Consider the following 14,629-nt stretch of genomic DNA (forward strand, 5'->3'; position numbering starts at 1 on the left):
GCCCGGCCCCGCTATGCGCGGCGCCGGCCCAAGGGGCGGCGCTTTATGGGCTCCGAGGCGGCGCGCGCGCGCCCACCCCCTCCCCGCTCCGCGCTGTTACGACTCGCCCAACAACCCGCCGCCGGGTCAAGGGAGGCGATGGCCCCACTCCGTAACATCGACCTCCCGCGCTTTCCTCATGGGCAATGGGGGTCCCGGGCGGTTCGCCGGCCCCAGAGGTGGCTCCCTTCGCCGCTCTGCTTCTCACCCCAACCGTGTTTGGCCGAGGCGGGCATGTCATCTTCACCCACCTGGGAGTCCTGCCCTTGCTGTGGGCAGGCAGACATCGAATCATAGAATCATAGAATGGTTTGGGTTGGAAGGGACCTTAAAGATCATCTAGCTCCAACCCCCCTGCCATGGGCAGGGGGACCTTTCCACACCTTTCCACATCATTGCCTTCTCCTGTTATTCCTTGGCCTGCTGCCCTGTTGGCTGGGCAGATTGCACCCTTTGCTGAAGCGGCGGCAGCGTCCAAAGAAATGGGTGGACCTTCTCAATGCCTTGCCAACGGCCATCTTCTTCGCATCGCTGTTTTCTGACGTGGTTTTGCCAGCAGATAACAAGCCGCTGCGTGAAACTTGTAACTGGGAAGGCAAGCAGTCTTTATGGAGCGACTTTCCTGAAAGCTCATCTCACCACAATACAGAGCATGCCCTGGAATATGTAGAGTTTGGACAGACTGATTTTTAATGAAAAGGGAGATTTCCTTTCTCCTCCAGAGAGGAAACAAGTTCCCACAACTGCTGTATCTCCTTTATCATCCCTTTAGGTAGCTGTTGCATGGTTTCCCAGGTAGAGAAAAGCTGCCCAGCTTGCCTGCCTATTTTAATGCCGGTGTGACTTTTCCATGGGATGCCATTGTCTGTGTAGCATATTCTGATATATAGCCCTGGTGGGAGGTATTCATCTGTCTATGCACATCTTTACTGTCTGACCGCATCTCTGCTGTTGTGCCAGGGCAGCCCTGAGGACAGAGTTACAAACCTCATTATCTGCTTGATGAAAGGTGACCCAGCTAGGACTCTCAGGGAGAAGAATTTTAGGTGCTCGCTACAGCTTGAACACAGTTAAGGTAACCCCCATCAATCAATAAATAACCCCCAAATAACCCAAAACCTGTACTTAGACTGGGAGGCCACCTCCTGCCTGCCTGCCCTTATGTTGCTGTGACATGACCCATGTCAGCCCAGTGTGCTCTGAGCTCCAACCTTGCCTTGTCATAGATGTTTTTCAGCAGGGCTAGCAGCTTCTTGCAAATAACCTCTGAGTCCCCCACACACCATGCTAGGCTGAGTCAAATATCTTTCTGACATCAGTGAAGCAGCTGGAGAATCGGTGTTTTTGCCTTGCAAGAAACCACCAGCGCAGGATTGGATACTATGTGCCTTTTTCTCTGCTGAAGGACTCAAAATAAATGTCCTTCTTTGTGTGATCTGCATTTTTGGAAGAGATCCATGAACAAGTCATTTGTTCAGCAGCCTGATTGGTGAGGTGGTCTTGGGCTTTACTTGAATCTGTGTGTCCTTGAATATGCCTTCCAGGCCTGGCTTTCCCCACACTTTGCAAATACTTCCATATACTGTTGTATGGCTTGTACTTGCCATCAACTTGCCTGTTACAATAATTTCTGCTGGTATGCCGCTTTTTAAAAATTCAGTTAGTTCCCAGGTCCAGCTAGTGGTAAGGCTGAGTGTGTGTTCCCAATAGGCACACACACATGCACGTGCATACGCACACTCACACTCCCCCCGCACACATATACATACACACATGGCTGGCCACAGATTGACATAGGCAGAAAACACAGCACTCATGCAAACACAAACAGCACTAATGGCCTTGTCCTGTTCCCCTCTCTGGCTGATCAGGACAGAAACCCATTAACGGAAAATAAATATGTATTTGTATAGAATCACAGAATCATAGAATAGTTTGGGTTGGAAGGGACCTTTAAAAGTCATCTAGTCCAAACCCCCCTGTAATGATCAGGACATCTTCAACTACATCAGGTTGCTCAGAGGCCAGTCCAGACTGACCTTGAATGTTTCCAGGGATGGGGCACCTACCACCTCTCTGGGCAACCTGTTCCAGTGTTTCATCACCCCCACTGTGAAAAATTTCTTCCTTAAATCTTGTCTAAATCTACCCTCTTTTAGTTTAAAACCATTACCCCTTGTCCTATCGCTACAGGCCCCGCTAAAAAATCTGTCCCTGTCTTTCTTATAAGCCCCCTTTATTGAAAGGCCACAATAAGGTCTCCCCGGAGCCTTCTCTTCTCCAGGCTGAAAAACCCCAACTCTCTCAGCCTTTCCTCACACAAGAAGTGCTCCAGCTCTCTGATAATTTTTGTGGCCCTCCTCTGGACCCCCTCCAACAGGTCCATGTCTTTCCTGTGTTGAGGACCCCAGAGCTGGACGCAGTACTCCAGGTGGGGTCTCATAAGAGTGGAGTAGAGGAGCAGAATCACCTCCCTTTACCTGCTGGCCACGCTTCTTTTGACACGTGCCAGGATACGATTTGCTTGCTGTACAATATGGATCCCTCAAGTAGCTGGTCTTAGACACTCATCCTATTCAGTAGCTGACCCTAGAATCCCAAGTCTTCCCAGCTGCTGGCACCTGGAAATATTATCTCCAGAGGCCCACAGCTCCACTCCAGTTGCTGGTATTCAGACCTAGAGACACAAACACACACACACACAAGCTATGGCTCCCTCCTCCACTAGCTGGTCTTAGGACACTCAGCCTATTCAGTATCTGGCCCCTGGATCCCCAGTTGCACAGAGACACAAATAGGCAAACAAATCTCTCTGGTAGCTGGTCCAGACTTGTGACCTTATGTGCTGGTTTTGGCTGGGATAGAGTTAATTTTCTTCATAGCAGCTAGTAAGGGGCTATGTTTTGCATTTCTGGTGGAAACAGCATTGATAATACAGGGATATCTTTGTTATTGCTGAGCAGTACTTATACAGCCAAGGCCTTTTCTGCTTCTCACACCACCCCACCAGCGAGTGGGCTGGGGGTGCACAAGAAGTTGGGAGGGGACACAGCTGGGACAGCTGACCCCAACTGACCAAAGGGATATCCCATACTATATGACGTCATGCTCAGCACATAAACCTGCGGGGAAGAAGAAGGAAAGTGGGGATGTTCAGAGTGATGGCGTTTTTCTTCCCAAGTAACCGTTACGTGTGATGGAGCCCTGCTTTCCTGAAGATGGCTGAACATCTGCCTGCCGATGGGAAGTAGTGAAGGAATTCCTTGTTTTGCTTTGCTTGTGTGTGTGGCTTTTGCTTTACCCATTAAACTGCCTTTATCTTAACCCATGACTTTTCTCACTTTTGCTCTTCCAATTTTCTCCCCGATCCCACTTGGGGGGGGTGGAGTGAGCAAATGGCTGTGTGAGCAAACGGCTGTGTGGGGTTTAGTTGCCAGTTGGGGTTAAACCACAACACCTTATCAGTAGCTGACCCCCAGACCACACCACAGTCTCCCCAGTAGTTGACTTGGACCCCCTGGTCCCTCCAGTAGCCAACTCACAGATCCTCTGGTCTCTTCCCTGGACTTATGGCTGCTCCAAAACTTGACTCACAAGCTTCTTACCCTACTCTCCAGCTAGCCTGGGTTGGTGTTTACTAGTGACCACACACTGACACACATATCCACATACTGTGCATGCACTCTGGTCCCTCCAGTTCTCTATCACAGACACAGAGGCCCCTATGACTTATGGCCCTCACCTCTAATTGCTGGCACTCAGACCACCATACACACACATATACATGGAATATAGACCTCCTCTCACCCAGGAAAATAATTAAAATACAGTTCAATAAGACAAGACAGACTGAGGTGATCAGGTGCAAGGCACAGCCAGACAGGTGTACTGACCAGCAACCTGTTTACACCCAACCAGACCATTTTAGCCCCGTATCCTTTTATTTTTCCATACCAAACCACCTTTATCCCCCTCTTTCCCCACTTTTGATTCCTCCTCTGAACATCCCATAAGTGTTCTTGCATAGTCCAAAATATTATCTTCCTCTCCATCCCCTAATGAGTCCCATACCCCTGCAGGCAATATCCCCTCTCTGTACAGTGATCCACAGAGCCTCTCCCACTGACTGGTGGTGATGGGTGTCACACCTGGCCCACAGACTGATCCCTCTCTGGGAGGATCTGGGGCAGGGTCTCCTTTTCTCTGGGTATGTTATTTGGGTTCCTCCACCTGCCACTGTTCCTCTGTGCTCCTTTGTGTTCATGGAGATAAGCCTTGAATCACATAATCCAGCAGCAGATCAAACCCATTTTATCATCTGAATCAAATTATATTTTAAAAATAAAAGTAAGAAGGAAAAAATGGACATAGGTAGGCCAGTGAGGAGGCAAAAGAAGCAATGAGAATGTATTGTAGTAGAGCCTTTAGTCCATGTGCCTCCTGAAAAGCTGTATAAGTTGCACTGCCAGTGTCCGTCATCTTTCACAGAATCACAGAATCGTTTTGGTTGGAAGGGACCTTTAAGATCATCAAGTCCAAACGTTAACCTAGCACTACCAAGTCCACCACTAAACCATGTCCCTAAGCACCACATCTACACATCTTTTAAATACCTCCAGGGATGGTGACTCCACCACTTCCCTGGGCAGCCTGTTCCAATGCTTGACAACCCTTTCAGTGAAGAATTTTTTCCTGATATCCAATCGAAACCTCCCCTGGCACAACTTGGGGCCATTTCCTCTTGTCTTATCACTTGTTACCTGGAGAAGAGACTAACACCCGCCTCACTACAACCTCCTTTCAGGCAGTTGCAGAGAGCGATAAGGTCTCCCCTCAGCCTCCTTTTCTCTAGACTAAACCACCACATTTCCCTCACAGAATCACAGAATCACAGAATCTCAGAATGTTAGGGATTGGAAGGGACCTCGAAAGATCATCTAGTCCAATCCCCCTGCCGGAGCAGGATTACCTAGATCATATCACACAGGAACGCGTCCAGGTGGGTTTTGAATGTCTCCAGAGAAGGAGACTCCACAACTCTCTGGGCAGCCTGTTCCAGTGTTCGGTCACCCTCACCGTAAAGAAGTTTTTCCTCATGTTTATGTGGAACCTCCTGTGTTCCAGCTTGCACCCATTGCCCCTTGTCCTGACAAGGGATGTCACTGAGAAGAGCCTGGCTCCATCCTCATGACACTTGCCCTTTACATATTTATAAACATTAATGAGGTCACCCCTCAGTCTCCTCTTCGCTAAGCTAAAGAGACCCAGCTCCCTCAGCCTCTCCTCATAAGGGAGATGTTCCACCCCCTTAATCATCTTCGTGGCTCTGCGCTGGACTGTCTCTAGCAGTTCCCTGTCCTTCTTGAACTGAGGGGCCCAGAACTGGACACAATATTCCAGATGCGGCCTCACCAGGGCAGAGTAGAGGGGGAGGAGAACCTCAGTGGCTCCTCATAAGGCTTGTTCTCCAGCCCTTCACCAGCTTTGTTGCCCTTCTTTGGACTTGCTCCAGCACCTCCATGTCTTTCTTGTAGTGAGGAGCCCAAAACTTTGAAAGGTTTGTCTACTGTTTGCGACCAGCAGTTGGTCAAAAACCATTTAGAGGCCAAAACTTCAGCCGGTTTCCCACATATACAAAGTAACTCACTGAAGTACGTGTAAGACTGTAGCACCCTGTGCATGATGAAGGTGAGCAACAGTTTACCCAACGAATTTGCATCTCACTTGTACATGCTTTATGGCTTCGTAAATGTGTTCTAATATTCAGTAAGACCTGAATCAACTTGCAGCTTCTCCATGTTTTATTGCTAGTAATTTGAAAAGAACCAACACCTGTTTGTTGGTTATTGAATGTAAACGTACCTTCAAATCCTTTTCATCCATGCTTGTGTTTACTTAGTAGTTCAACTGACTTAGGAGGTGGAGGTGCCATTATAACCGGTGTCTGAAAAAGCCTGCATATTCTCTTTTAAGTCTCCACCGGCTTGGTCTGGGATTTTAAAGGCACTTAGGTGTTTCAAAATCCTACTATGTACTTAACTGCTATGGATTACTTCTGGATGTATTTTAAAACCCCACTAAACACCTCTTGGAAATTTAAGGCACCTAAATGTCTTTAAAGTTTTCTCTCTAGGTACTTCATCTGACTGAGTCCATGACATTCATTCTATAAACAGATTAACACAGGAACACACTGTAAATTCTGTACAATGGATTTTCACTTGTTGTATTTGGCTGTATAGTCTCTTTCTCAGATACCTATAATATATATTGACTTCTAATGTTTATAACTCATAGTCTTTTTTTTCTTCCCATTCACTTCATAGGCTAGTTTAATATTTAGAGTAGGACTTTTTTCACCATGCACAAAACAGGGAGAAAGCTTTCTTAAGATTTCACTTGCGGATTGACTCTCTTCATTGTTTTTCCTTTTTTCCTTTCTTTTTCAATTTTAACTCCACTTCTGTCATAAAAAAAAGTCAATTAATATATTCAACCTGAAAAATTAGTAAGATGTCATGATAGCTACAAACTGTCAGCCCAACTTCGCAAACTCATGCTCCAGACAACCTCTTGAACAATCAGTTTAATTACTTATATTCTCAAAGTATCTCTTGCTCCCAGGTGAGGAAGCAAAAGACTAAATAGTAAAAGAGGTCCATTCTTGCATTTTAGGGAGTGGCATGACCCTTATGATAGACAGGACATGGATTAAGGAAAATCTGACTGCTAGGCCAAGTCTGGATTAGTCTGACATTTCTAGCTGGTAAGAGCCTAGAACAGTCCATTTCTATGGGACAACTCTTTGGTGCTCCAGTGTCATGGGCAGAGCCCATGTGGTTCTTTATTCCTATTAGCACTGACAAGGGTTTTGGCTGTCAGTCTTAGGAGTAGTATCAGAGAGTAACAGCAGATGAAATACTCCTATTGCTCCTGTGTGAGATCCAGCTGCCTTGAAAAAGGTGTATACATTCATGGTCAAGACAAACTGATGGGGCCATGTGGGGTTGCAGAGCCTCCAGTGTTCTTGTCTTCAGCTTTTCTCATGTACTCCTTGCTCTTGCAAAGGCTAAAATAGAAATGGATTCCTACAAGATGATGAATTTCACAAGGCAGGACAAAATGTGTAAGGTGCCCATGCTACAGAGTAGAAGGATTTTCCAGTAATAGCAACCCAAGCAACAGTCATCTCCCACAAAGTCACATGGAAATTTGCTTTAATGCCCTGGAAAAACCCCAGCAAAGTTCTTCTGTATTTAGCTAGTCAAATTATATGATTGTTAAGCTGCTTCCTGCTTTTCAGGAAACACATTTGTGTTTATATCAGGGTTGTTGCTAGGACTATTTGTATTTATTGGAGTTTTTAAGGACTAGAGAGAAATTCATGTCGTAGCAGAACAGTTAACATGATAGCTACTATTTTCTTTTTCAGAATGATAATATGCTGTATTTTGATACATAAGAATATCAACAAGGTTCCATCCAGTGTCATAAAGCTTGTTAGCACTTACATTAACTACCAAAGCAATAAATATAATCCACATGGTGGATTCACTCTGGCAGCTTGTAGCAGGCTAGTAAATGCTACTAACCTCACGGTCACATTTAGGAGGAAGGTCCCAGGGTCAGTGTTCTTTCTTTCTCTCCTCTTTAGTCTGAAAGATTTTCATGCAAGTTGAAAAAAAGGGGAAAAAAAATCTTAAAATGGTTTGGCTTTGGTTTGTTCCCTCCCCATTATGCTCGTTGCTGTGGAAGCTGAGGCATCACTAATTGCCACCTGTGCTCAAACACAGTACTCCGGGGTTTGTTTTTAATGCTGCTCACCTGTCTGCTTTATAACTGTAGCTGTCAATGGAGATAATGCTGGTGTTTCTATTTTAGCCCACAAGATGTGGTCTGAACTTTGTAATGTTAAAGCAGAGGTCACTGCATAGGGTCAGGGGTAAATATGTTTATGGATGAAATGTTTGAGAGACCATGAAGCAACACTGGAGGAATTCCACCATCTCAACGAAAGGAGTTTCTAGCTGCATTTTCACACACTTTTCTCATTGTTTGACAAGATGAATGGAAAAACACTATAACTCCAACCCTGAATATTAAAACATTTGAGTTCAGTCACCTTTGCACTTCCCAGCACTTACTGTCTTTTCACTTGTAACACATTTTCTGTTCTTTGGAAATGAGTGTTTTCTTTGAGCCCTTTGTTTCTCCCTGTGCTTAGCCTCAATGCTAACAATAACTCATCCAGGACTTTTTGCAGAGTTGGCTGTAGTGATTTTTATCCAGCAGCTGTAGCAGCTGGAGAAGAGGGAGGCATGTACCTGCTTGTTTTGTCAGGCAGAATGTGTGTTTGGTGTGGCTATGTTTTTAACTTCCATCCTAATAGGTCACTTAGCTACATAAACAGCGCCAGAGACTGGGCTGCACTATGTGTTCAACAGTCAGTCAAATATCCAGTTAGTGTTTTCTTGCAGCTACAACTAAGAGTGTGGGAATACAAAATTAAGGCAGGAATTTATCTACATTCAATTCTCCAGCCTCTCTGCACATCAGAGATTTTGGGGAACTGAGCTGTTTGAAGGACAGAGTGAAAACAAATTTTAGCGCTCCATTATCTGTATCACACAGTGAGTGAGTGATGCAGCTGTAAGAGGACGATGAATCTGTGATATTGCTGACTTGCTTTTGGAGTTCAGTCAGCTCTGAATAGATGCCAATACAATGCAGAGCTTATCAGAAAAGTCCTGGTGTTTTGAGTGTGGGAGACATCAGAATGAGAACAAAATGGTCTTTTCACCAGAAGTTGTGCTAAAGACTATCAGGAGAAAAAGCGTATTCTGACCAGATGAGTACACTGACAGCAGCTGGTCTTGATTAGATGGAAGATCCATCAAAGCTAGAATTACATCTCTGACAGTAGCCAGTGATGAGTGCTGGGGAAAGAGTATGGTAATGCTTCCCCCAAAATGCCCTTCTGCATCCTGGCAATCGGTGATTAAGGCTTTGTTGAACCAAAGAACAGATCTGGACCATCATATTTAATAGTCCTTTTGAAGGATCCATTAAGTTACGTAATTGCTTTTTTAACCCAGTTACACTTTCACCCACCCAAGTCTTCTATGGCATTGCCTGCCATGCACAACCAAATTCCATTCTGTGAAGAAGTACTTCTTGCTGTTGTAAAGCTGATGCTTTAATTTGATACCCCATAATTGTTCAATTCTGAGAAATAGTGACTAACAATTCCTAATGACCATTGTAGCTGTGTGTAAGGTGAAAGTTTTAGTATTTGTTTTGTTCTTTCTTTCCCTATCTGTCCAACATTTTCTGAGCTGAAATTATTAGCCTAATTAATCTCCCTGTGTTTGAGGGGGACATTACACTCCTGTGCTATCACCCTTCTCTATGCGTACTAGCTCTACTGCAGCCTCTGTGAAATGGGAGTGACAGTATTCAAATAATGGCCATTGATTTATGCAGTGGTATAGGATGCTTCCTGCTCTGGTCTTTATTTGCTAATAAGCCTTAACATTGTGTTTGGCCTCTTGATCTCTGCTGAGCTTTTTTTTTTCATTGAACTATCCACACTACCTCCAAGATATCTTTTGAGAGTGGTGACAGCTAAATTAGATCCCTTCACTGCAAACACAGAGTTGGTTTTCCTTGTGTTATGTGGTTATGGATATTAAATTTAATCAGGTATTGTTTTAGTCAAATCAGCATCATGAAACACTTCTGAAACTCAGCCCAACTAATAGTAGTTTTGACTACCCTGAAGATCTTTATACAATCAAAAAGATTCACCAGTTAATTTTTCCCCAGATCATTTAGAATTAAGCTGGTCAGGTCAAAGCACAACCAATGGATCTGATCTAGACTTTATTTCTTGTCTTTTGTTGTTAAAGCAGAAGAGCACCTGCATCTTATCCCATCCAGCTCAGTCTCCATAAGACTCTTGAGTAAAACACCTTGCAACAGAGATCTGTACTGCAGCATGTGGGAGGGCAAGGGGGAAAGGATAGGTGTAAGCTGTACTACACAAACTAACTTACCATGGTTTTGTTCTCTGAGAAAAAAGGAAAAAGCAATAGACCTCTAAGACAAAGGGTTGGAGTCCTGTCTAGACTGTCAATTATTTAACACTTACTAAGCAAAGCATATATTTGAGATGAAATGTGTAGCTTTCCAAGTAAAAGTGATTCATCTCACTGTGAGAAACACTTATTTAATAAGAGCAGTTTTGCAGCTAAAATAAATTATAAATTGCCCCGGTCAGGTCTTGGGTTTCACAAGTGAGTTACAGTTTTCTTCCTTACCCTTTTTCTTGGGTGGTGAGTGGCTCCTGGCTGCCACCCTTCCCTCACCAGCATAGATCCTACTCATCTGTCACACGTGTCCCAACCAAAGCAGCATACCGCTTCTAGCTTGCTTCACAAATGATTCTCTCAGATTACATTTGTAAGGAGAAGAGCACCATTGCTCGCAAGTCCGTCAGCCCCAGGACAAACGGCAGAGCAGAAAGCCTGTATTATTTTTATCAGTGCCATCTGAAGCACTGTCAAGGGCGGGTGGGTGAGTAGAGCCACAGAAGGAATGTGGTCTGGTACTGAATGCACAAAAGCAGCTGAAGCATCCCTCTCTGAGCAGGGTACTCCGAGAGATTGGGAATTAGGAGGGGGAAACAACATTTGCACACAGAGAACCGATCATTTTTCTTTTAGAAAACCACTCTGCAGCAGTGAGACAACGGGGTGAGATGCCTGTTGCCTCGGACTGCAGCCTATTAGCAGCATTACCATATTAATGATTTAAAGGCTTATGAATGCTAAGAATGTAAGAGGTCAGTGTGGCCCATGGCCAGGACTCAACCCACTGCCCGCCCACGGTGAATAATCCGTTTCATGGTCGGTTTGTTAAACAGTGTCCCAGAATGCAGGGGGATATGGGGTTACAATGCACGTTGACTGCACAATTGAATGCCATTGCTTTGCGGGAAGGGTGTGGAGATGCAGTTGTTGCCTGTGCAGGGAAGATTTGCAGAGAGATACATCTCTCTTGTGTTTCACTATGGTGTCCTGTCTCTGTACTGAATAGGGACTTTATGTTACGTGTGGCCTGTATGATCTGTCAGGAATAGAGCGCAGCTCCAAGTAGTCAAAGGCTTTTTATCTCAGGACAGCATCTTGGTTAGTATGGAGGACAGTTACGCTAAAAATGCTACATAAACAAGGAGTCTGACCTGTTCTATATGAAAACATTTAATATGAACTACAGATAAAGCAAGACAGATATAATGTATTTTTTTTTTAATTTACGTTTGCTTGAACACCTGCCCCTCCACTTCCTCAGTCATTAAGCATTTTTAGTTTGCATGTGGCCAAAGGGAATCTGGAAAAGGTGATGGAAGGCCACATGAGGAACAACACAACAGGTCGCATGTGTGAAGGGGTCACCAGAGCAAGGCACAGAAAAATAGCAGAAGGAATTGAGTGCTTGAACCTGGTGACATCTAGGGAACGGCATCAGACATAGAGAAAGGTTTAGATGAAGGAAAACAAGAGCAGTGCAAAAAGTGCTGGGAGCTTCCAAGTAAAAACCAGAATGCAGCAGTTGGAATTTTCTGGGGAAACAAAACCAAAAAACAAACAAATGCCAAAACCAAACAAAAAAACCTCCCAAACCTTTGGAGAGGTAGAAGTCATAGAAACAAAAGTGACACTTATCCATTAGATTGCTACTGCCTTCAGTCATTGATAATGCTGTTTGTGACAAAACCTGCTTTTTTTTTGTTTTCACTGATCACAACTCTTGTGAAAACTAAACACGGTACCATGTCAGGGCCAGATAAGGCTAGGAGGAATTGAGAGAATTGTTTACTGAATTCAATGGTCACAGAGGTGAAACTATTAGAGACTGTGCTTTTCTTACCTAGATGAAATTCTGATCTTAATGTAGTTTGCAGACAATGCTTATAATGACGAGGAAAACTAGCTTGACGATGCCACCCAAAGATGAAACGGCTTTTCTGGGAGACTGGAATAGCTAGCTATTTGCAGCAACTATTTAGTAATTTCTGAGTTCAAATAAGATGTGTTTATTGTTGAATAGTCAATTGTCTCTGAAAACACATCAATTATTCTGGAAGGTAGTGACTTTCATTTGGAAAGCATAATCACTCAGGGAGGTGAGTGCAGATTAGAACAATATTCTGCAACTGTTCTATGCAGCTTTTCTAGGCAACATCCCCTAAGTGGGCAAAAAGCAGGAAGTCTGCAACTGGGAGAGCACCTAAACTAAGCGCATTTGGTCTAGGAATCGCTGAAATAATGCCATTTGCACTTGAGCTTTTCAGGAATAAAATAGCACTGTAGACTTCAGTTTGTCTAGTTCAATAATAAATCAGTAGTCCTTCTTATACTTAAATAATATTATTTATTGTTTTCTTGCTTATTCTTTCCTGATTTTTGAGGTGGGGGGAGAAATTTGAAAACACTACTTAATAAAGAGCAGCAGCAAAGACATGTACCTGTGCAATGGAAGATGCTTTGTAATTAGAAGTGCTTTTAACATAAAGGATCATGGACTTCACAGCGTAATTACAAGACGTGTCAGAAATAATTATAGCTGACTTTAAAGGACTTCTTAGATGTCTGAGATTTCTCTGGGTCTATAATAGACTGACTACCCACATCATTAAGCTACTGTTTTCTTAAATATAGTTGTTGTCTGAGGATCTAAGCTTTTTTTTTCCTTAACACACAACAGGTTCACAACCAACCAGTGACAACAGTTACATTACTTAAAAAAACCCCAAACCTAATCCATACATAATGTATGCTAATTATTAAAGCAGACTTTTTAGAAAACTGATGATCAATCAACTTTTTATGTTGAAACTGCATAGAATGCATTATCCTGAATCTGGAGTCTACTAAGACATACTGTATTTTTAGTGTTACATTTCATTAGCTGTTTCATAAAATAACTAACAGTACTATTTCAATGTTCTCTTTCAAATGATAATTAATATTTATTAATAAATATTCCTAACCAAGAATACATTAGGAGTGGAGCCTACCGTGAATGATTCAGATCGATGGGTGACCTTAGAAAAACCACACTTGAGATTGAGGTCAGAAAATAGTTTGCATCGTGACAACTGAAAATATTAAACCTGTCCTGTGGATGGCTGAAGTTTGTCTCTGCAAACACAGAGCTGTGAAAAGCCATTCAGAAAACACTCCAAAAGATTTGCTTCCAATGTTACTAGCCACTCATAGCACAGGCAGCTTGTTTTTTGCTTACTCTTACTTTTAGTGCTTTATGCTTGTGGTGGGTTAACCTTGGTTGGCTGCCAGGTGCCCACTGAGCCACTCTCTCACTCCCCTTCTTCAACAAGACATGGGGAGAAAATAAGATAAAAAAGCTTGTGGGTTGAGATAAAGACAGGGAGATCACTCACCAACTACTGTCACAGTCAAAACAGACTCGACTCAGGGAAAATTAATTTAATTTATTGTCAATTAAAAGTAGAGTAGGAAGGTAAGAAACAAAGACAAAACTAAAACCACCCCCACGCACTTCTTCAAAGCTGAACTTCACTCCTCCATTCCCAACTCTTCTACCTCCTCTCCCTGGCCCCAAATGGCGCAGGGAGATGGGGGTCATGGTCAGTCCACAACAGTTCCTCTCTGCTGCTTCTTCCTTCTCACACTTTTTCCTCTGCTCCAGCATGGGCCCTTCCCACAGGATACAGTCCTTCAGGAACTGTTTGAGTGTGCATCCTCTCCACGGGGTGCAGTCTTTCAGGAACAGACTGCTCCAGTGTGGGTCCCCTGTGGGCCACAGGTCCTGCCAGAAAACCTGTTCCTGCTTGGGCTCCCCTCCACAAGCCGTGGCTCTTGCCAGGAGCCTGCTCCTGCATGGGCTTACCACATGTTGCAGCTTCCTTTAAGGTATGTCCACCTGCTGTGGCATGGGGTCCTCCATGGGCTGCAGGGGAAGTTCTGCTCCAGCACCTGGAGCACCTCCTCCCCCTCCTTTTCTGATCTTTGTGTCTGCAGTGCTGTTTCTCTCACATTCTTCTCAGTCCTCTCACAGCTGCTGCATAGCATTTTTTTATCCTTTCTTAAATATGTTTCCAGAGAGGTGCCACCAACTTGACTGAAGGGCTCAGCTTTGGACAATGGCGGGTTCATTTTGGAGCCAGCTGGAATCAGCTCTGTAGAACACAGAGGCCACCCCCACAGCACCCCTCTACCTGCCCCTGCCAACACCTTGCCATTAAATCTAATACAGTGCTATTTTATGCTTTTCCACAGCAAGAAATCAGAGGTTGGTTCTCCCACAAGAGGGGAACTGCTCAATAGTCAAGCTCTGCAAAACTGTTCCTTAAGCTGAGTACAGGATGTATTTATTAGATAGAAGTGCACTAGATTGATCACACTTGCATGCTATTCCTCATGAAGACTCAATTAATCCTGAACTATACAAATAATATTTCACTAAACTAAACTAATATTTCCCTGCAATCAAATGTGTCCTGCTCTATCTGTAGGTAAATGACTGCAGGGAGTTTTCATGAGGC

Source organism: Nyctibius grandis, chromosome 3 (assembly GCF_013368605.1).
Source record: "Nyctibius grandis isolate bNycGra1 chromosome 3, bNycGra1.pri, whole genome shotgun sequence".
Taxonomy (NCBI): Eukaryota; Metazoa; Chordata; class Aves; order Nyctibiiformes; family Nyctibiidae; genus Nyctibius; species Nyctibius grandis.